This window comes from Globicephala melas, chromosome 4 (genome assembly GCF_963455315.2).
Source record: "Globicephala melas chromosome 4, mGloMel1.2, whole genome shotgun sequence".
Taxonomy (NCBI): domain Eukaryota; kingdom Metazoa; phylum Chordata; class Mammalia; order Artiodactyla; family Delphinidae; genus Globicephala; species Globicephala melas.
In genome coordinates, this window is record NC_083317.1 from 139151031 (window position 1) to 139159212 (window position 8182).

Below are 8182 nucleotides of genomic sequence, written 5' to 3' on the forward strand. Positions count from 1 at the left end.
ACAAACCCGCAGCCAACATCGTCCTCAATGGTGAAAAACTGAAACCATTTCCACTAAGATCAGGAACAAGACAAGGTTGCCCACTCTCACCACTATTATTCAACATAGTTTTGGAAGTTTTAGCCACAGCAATCAGAGAAGAAAAGGAAATAAAAGGAATCCAAATTGGAAAAGATAAAGTAAAGCTGTCACTGTTTGCAGATGACACTATACTATACATAGAGAATCCTAAAAATGCTACCAGAAAACTAGTAGAGCTAATCAATGAATTTGGTAAAGTAGCAGGATACAAAATCAATGCATAGAAATCTCTTGCATTCCTATACATTAATGATGAAAAATCTGAAAGTGAAATTAAGAAAACACTCCCATTTACCACTGCAACAAAAAGAATAAAATATCTAGGAATAAAACTACCTAAGGAGACAAAAGACCTGTATGCAGAAAATTATAAGACACTGATGAAAGAAACTGAAGATGATACAAATAGATGGAGAGATATACCATGTTCTTGGATGGGAAGAATCAACATTGTGAACATGACTCTACTACCCAAAGCAGTCTACAGATTTAAAGCAACCCCTATCAAACTACCATTGGCATTTTCCACAGAACTAGAACAAAAAATTTCACAATTTGTGTGGAAACACAAAAGATCCCGAATAGCCAAAGCAATCATGAGAACGAAAAATGGAGTTGGAGGAATCGGGCTCCCTGACTTCAGACTATACTACAAAGCTACAGCAATCAAGACAAGATGGTACTGGCACAAAAACAGAAACATAGATCAATGGAACAGGATGGAAAGCCCAGAGATAAACCCACGCACGTATGGTCACCTTATCTTTGATAAAGGAGGCAAGAATATACAGTGAGAAAAGACAGCCTCTTCAATAAATGGTGCTGGGAAAACTGGACAGGTACATGTAAAAGTATGAAATTCGAACACTCCCTAACACCATACACAAAAATAAACTCAAAATGGATTAAAGACCTAAATGTAAGGCTAGACACTATCAAACTCTTAGAGGAAAACATAGGCAGAACACTCTGTGACATAAATCTCAGCAAGATCCTTTTCTTTTTTTTTTTTTTGGTACGCGGGCCTCTCAGTGCTATGGCCTCTCCCATTGCGGAGCACAGGCTCCGGATGTCCAGGCTCACCGGCCATGGCTCACGATCCCAGCCGCTCTGCGGCATGTGGGATCTTACCGGACCGGGGCACGAAACCACATCCCCTGCATCAGCAGGCGGACTCTCAACCACTGCAACACCAGGAAGATCCTTTTCGACCCACCTCCCAGAGAAATGGAAATAAAAACAAAAATAAACAAATGGAACCTAACGAAACTTAAAAGCTTTTGCACAGCAAAGGAAACCATAAACAAGACCAAAAGACAACACTCAGAATGGGAGAAAATATTTGCAAATGAAGCAACTCACAAAGGATTAATCTCCAATATTTACAAGCAGCTCATGCAGCTCAATATCCAAAAAACAAACAACCCAATCCAAAAATGGGCAGAAGACCTAAATAGACATTTCTCCAAAGAAGATATACAGACTGCCAACAAACACATGAAAGAATGCTCAACATTAATCATTAGAGAAATGCAAATCAAAACTACAATGAGATATTATCTCACACCAGTCAAAACGGCCATCATCAAAAAATCTACAAACAATAAGTGCTGGAGTGGGTGTTGAGGAAAGGGAACCCTTTTGTACTGTTGGTGGGAATGTAAATTGATACAGCTGCTATGGAGAACAGTATGGAGTTTCCTTAAAAAACTAAAAATAGAACTACCATATGACCCAGCAATCCCACTACTGGGCATATACCCTGAGAAAACCATAATTCAAAAAGAGTCATGTAGCAAAATGTTCATTGCAGCTCTATTTACAACAGCCAGGAGATGGAAACAACCTAAGTGTCCATCATCGGATGAATGGATAAAGAAGATGTGGCACATATATACAATGGAATATTACTCAGCCATAAAAAGAAACGACATTGAGCTATTTGTAATGAGGTGGATGGACCTAGAGTCTGTCTTACAGAGTGCAGTAAGTCAGAAAGAGAAAGACAAATACCGTATGCTAACACATATATATGGAATTTAAGAAAAAAATGTCATGAAAAACCTAGGGGTAAGACAGGAATAAAGACACAGACCTACTAGAGAATGGACTTGAGGATATGGGGAGGGGGAAGGGTAAGCTGTGACAAAGTGAGAGAGTGGCATGGACGTATATGAACTACCAAACGTAAAATAGATAGCTCGTGGGAAGCAGCCGCATAGCACAGGGAGATCAGCTCAGTGCTTTGTGACCACCTAGAGGAGTGGGATAGGGAGGGTGGGAGGGAGGGAGATGCAGGAGGGAAGAGATATGGGAACATATGTATATGTATAACTGATTCTCTTTGTTATAATGCAGAAACTAACACACCATTGTAAAGCAGTTATACTCCAATAAAGATGTTGAAAAGAAAAGGCAATACACAAATACAATTCTTTTATCTCTTTTTAATTTTTGAATATGAACTATATTAATATAACACAAAAATAAAGGGTACAAAAGAGCATGCAGGGAAAACCTCCCTCCCACATGTGAGGCTAAGCCCCACTCTTCTTTCTGATATATTCTACACCTATGTAAGCAGTGTGCTTGTCTTTTTTGTTTCCTTTCTACACAGATGACACTACATACACAGTTCTGAGTCTTCCTTTTTTCACTTGAAAACCTCTTAGGGAGATGCATATAATGGAAAGTATTTCAAAGGACATTTTAGACTCTTGATTCTCATTCATGAAACCAGCCACTCCAAATGTGAAATTATCATCTACCAGGATGCAATAGAAGACTTGTGGCAGTCTACAATGCAGACATGTAAAGAAGTCATGACCTGTGATTGACGTCATCCTGACCACACTAATGAAAAAACAGCATGTTTAATTGTCCGGTGTTCTATTAATGGTTCTCAAGCACACCTTCAACAAAATTAGTGTTCATAATTTTGATCCTAAACTGTCTCATGCACCTTCAGAGCAAAATTAAATATGCTATTTGATATAGCTTAATGTTTTATTTAAATGTTTTGAACATCTACACGTCAAAGAGGTTAATATACAACTTATCCAATAATATCATGTCATGGATATTATATACGAGAACTGCCTGTTAAACAGCATATTTGATTAAGCAGAGTATCTCTTTTCATAACTAGAAAAGAAAAAATAAAAATACAATTTTATGTATGAAAACTGTGACAATATTAAAATGTAGCCCCAATTTTTTGGTACTGCTCCCCTCAAAAGGAGAGGATATATGTTTACTCTCCCCAAATCTGCGTGGGCTTCTGATTGCCCTGACCAATAAAGTATGGTGAATCATTAATAAGTTTTAAATGTCTATATTTACTCCTTTGTTTGAAAGCAAACACAGGTTTCTGGATTACAGGCAGTCTATCATTACCTACAGCAATAATCACACCCCATGCTCCCCCTTTAGAGCAATGTGATTCACACCAGATGGTTACACCTGCCCTCACCATCTGAGGAGGATGGCCTCCTCACAACTGTGTGGTTTGTGAGCTGGGTTGTGAAAATCCAGGCCAGAACGCTCGAATTTTGATCGCTGAGCCACCACCACATATGAGTCCAACTACCTTCCTTTTGCCATGCTGTAAGGAAGCCAGGCCACACAGAAATGTCTTGTGTAGGCACACCTGCTGAAGTCCTTGCCTCGTCACTCCAGCCTAAGCACCAGGCAGATGAGGGAACAAGCCTTCAGAGAAGCCCAGCCACCATCTGTCCAGCCACTTTCAGCCTTTTAGACTTTCCATCTGAGGCCCAAAGTATAGTGGACCAGAGACAATCCAACTCCACTAAGCCCTGTCGGAATTCCTGACTACATAATCCAAGAGCAAAATAAAAACGGTTGTTTTAAGCTGCTCAGTTTTGGAGGAATTTTTAAATGCAGAAATAGCAACTGAAATAGCAGTGTTTTAAACAAGCAAGTCACTGATACACATATAGCAGTAAGATACCTTTACATCACTACACCACTATCAGTAAAATTGTGGTGGGATTTCTAAAACAAGCAAAGACACAGAATCTTTACTCTTAGACTCTATAAAAGATGGTTTATAGGAACAACTATTCAGAACAAGTGGACAAGGCAATGTTATTAATGACAGCACAATTGTAGGCACCCTTCCCAAAAGACAGTATTTTTTGGTTGGAATTTGTGAGAAATAAAGAAAAGGTTGTGAAACTTAGAAAATGTAAAGCTGCTTTCGTGATTGGGAAAATAGTGATGACATGCGCTTTCTGATCTCTAATCAAACATTCTTCCCTTCTTTGTGAGGGTAGCAGTAAGAAGATAAACACTCTATAAATTATTGGGCAACTGATGAGATGTTTTTATGACCATTTAAAATAAAAATGTGTAGTATATTAGCAAGTGCATGTTACAGAAAAGTTGAGTAGGAATATATTAGAGAAAATCAATTCAAAGCACGATTATAACATACCTATCAATAATTACCTTAAATGTAAATGGATTGAATGCTCCCACCAAAAGACATAGACTGGCTGAATGGATACAAAAACAAGACGTGTATACATGCTGTCTACAAGAGACCCACTTCAGACCTAGGGACACATACAGACTGAAAGTGAGGGGATGGAAAAATATATTCCATACAAATGGAAATCAAAAGAAAGCTGGAGTAGCAATACTCATATCAGACAAAATACTTTAAAATAAAGACTAGTACAAGAGACAAAGACACTACATAATGATCAAGGGATCAATACAAGAAGATATAACCATTGTAAATATTTATGCATCCAACATAGTAGCATCTCAATACATAAGGCAAGGGCAAACAGCCATAAAAAGGGGAAACTGACAGTAACACAATAATAGTAGGGGACTTTAACACCCCACTTTCACCAATGGACAGATCATACAAAATGAAAATAAATAAGGAAACACAAGAATTAAAAGGCACATTAGGAGGCTTCCCTGGTGGTTCAGTGGTTAAGAATCCACCTGCCAATTCAGAGAACACGGGTTCAATCCCTGGGACAGGAAGATCCCACATGCTGTGGAGCAACTAAGTCCATGTGCCACAACTACTGAACCTGCGCCCTACAGCCCACAAGCCACAACTACTGAGCCTGCATGCCTCAACTACCGAAGCCCACATGCCTAGAGCCCATGCTGTGCAACAAGAGAAGCCACAACAATGAGAAGCCTGCACACCACAACAAAGAGTAACTCGCACTTGCTGCAACTAGAGAAAGCCTGTGCGCAGCAATGAAGACCCAATGCAGCCAAAAAAAACCAAAAAAAAATGACACATGAGACCAGATAGACTTAACTGATACGTATAAGACATTCCATCCAAAAACAACAAACTACACTTTCTTCTCAAGTGCTCATGGAACATTCTGCAGGGTACATCATATCTTGGGTCACAAATCAAGCCTCAGTAAATTTAGGAAAATCATATCAAGTATCTTTTCCGACCACAAAGCTATGAGACTAGATATCAATTACAGGAGAAAAAAACTATAAAAAATACAAACACAGGGAGGCTAAACAATATGCTACTAAATAACCAAAAGATCACAAAGGAAATCGAAAAATACCTAGAAAGAAATGACAATGAAAACATGATGATCCAAAATCTATGGGATGCAGCAAAAGGAGTTCTAAGAGGGAAGTTTACAGCAATACAATCCTACCTCAAGAAACAAGAAAAATCTCCAATAAACAATCTAAGCTTACACCTAAATGATCCAGAGAAAGAATAAACAAAACTCAAAGTCAGCAGAAGGAAACAAATCATAAAGATCAGATCAGAAATAAATGAAAAAGAAATGAAGGAAACAATAGCAAAGATGAATAAAACTAAAAGCTGGTTCTTTGAAAAGATAAACAAAATGGACACACCATTACACAGACTCATCAAGAAAAAAAGCAAGAAGACTCAAATCAACAGAATTAGAAATGAAAAGGAAGTTACAACGGACACTGCAGAAACACAAGGGATCATGAGAGACTACTATAAGCAACTATATGCCAATAAAAGGAACAACCTGGAAAAAATAGGCAAATTCTTAGAAAAGTACAAATTTCAAGACTGAACCAGGAAGAAACAGGAAATATGAACAGACAAGTCACAAGCACTGAAATTGAAACTGTGATTAAAAATCTTCCAATAAACAAAAGCCCAGGACCAGATGGCTTCACAGGTGAATTCTATCAAACGTTTAGAGAACAGTTAATACTTACTCTTCACAAACTCTTCCAAAACATAGTAGAGGGAGTAACACTCCCAAACGCATTCTATGAGGCTCAAAATCACCTGATAGTAAAACCAAAGATGTCACAAAAAAGGAAATCTACAGACAAATATCACTGATGAACATAGATGCAAAAATCCTCAACAAAATACGAGCAAACAGAATCCAACAGCACATTTAAAGGATCATACACCATGATCAAGTGGGGTTTACCCCAGGAAGGCAAGGATTCTTCAATATACACAAATTAATCAACGTGATAAACCATGTTAACAAACTGAAGAGAAAAAAACCATATGATAATCTCAATAGATGAAGAAAAAGCTTTCAACAAAATTCAACACCCATTTAAGATAAAAGCTCTCCAGTAAGTGGGCATAAACCTACCTCAACATAATAAAGGCCATATGTGACAAACACAAAGCCAACATCCTTCCCCATGGTGAAAAACTGAAACAATTTCCACTAAGATCAGGAACAAGACAAGGTTGCCCACTCTCACCACAATTATTCAACATAGTTTTGGAAGTTTTAGCCACAGCAATCAGAAAAGAAAAAGAAATAAAAGGAATCCAAATCAGAAAAAGAGAAGTAAAACTGTCACTGTTTGCAGATGACATGATACTATACATAGAGAATCCTAAAGATGCCAGCAGAAAACTACTAGAGCTAATTAATGAATCTGGTAAAGTAGCAGGACACAAAATTAATGCACAGAAATCTCTTGCATTCCTATACACTAACGACAAATAATCTGAAAGAGAAATTAAGGAAACCACCACATTTACCACTGCAACAAAAAGAATAAAATACCTAGGAATAAACCTTCCTAAGAAGACAAAAGACCTGTATGCAGAAAACTATAAGACACTGATGAAAGAAATTAAAGATGATACAAACAGATGGAGAGATATGCCATGTTCTTGGATTGGAAGAATCAGCACTGAAAATGGCTATACTACCCAAAGCAATCTATAGATTCAGTGCAATCCCTATCAAGCTACCAATGGCATTTTTCACAGAACTAGAACAAATGAGTTTACATTTTGTATGGAAACACAAAAAACCCTGAATAGCCAAAGCAATCTTGAAAAAGAGAAACAGAGCAGGAGGAATCAGGCTCCCCAACTTCAAACTATATTACAAAGCTCCAGTAATGAAGACAGTATGAAACTGGCAAAAAACCAAAAATACAGATGAAAGAAATAGGATGGAAAGCCCAGAGATAAACCCATGCACCTATGGTCACCTTATCTTTGACAAAGGAGGCAAAATATACAATGGAGAAAAGACAGCTTCTTCAAACAGAAATATAGATCAATGGAAAAGGATAGAAGGACCAGAGATAAACCCACGCACATATGGTCACCTTATTTTTGATACAGGAGGCAAGAATATACAAGGGAGAAAAGACAGCCTCTTCAATAAGTGGTGCTGGAAAAACTGGACAGCTACATGTAAAAGAATGAAATTAGAACACTCCCTAACACCACACACAAAAATAAACTCAAAATGGATTAAAGACCTAAATGTTAGGCCAGACACTATAAACTTCTTAGAGGAAAACACAGGGAGAACACTCTATGACATAAATCACAGCAAGATCCTTTTTGACCCACCTCCTAGAGAAATGGAAATAAAAACAAAAGTAAACAAATGGGACCTAAGGAAACTTAAAAGCTCTTGCACAGCAAAGGAAACCATAAACAAGACAAAAAGACAACCCTCAGAATGGAAGAAAATATTTGCAAATGAAACAACTGACAAAGGAGTAACCTCCAAAATATACAAGCAGCTCATGCAGCTCAATATCAAAAAAACAAACAATCCAATCCAAAAATGGGCAGAAGACCTAAACAGGT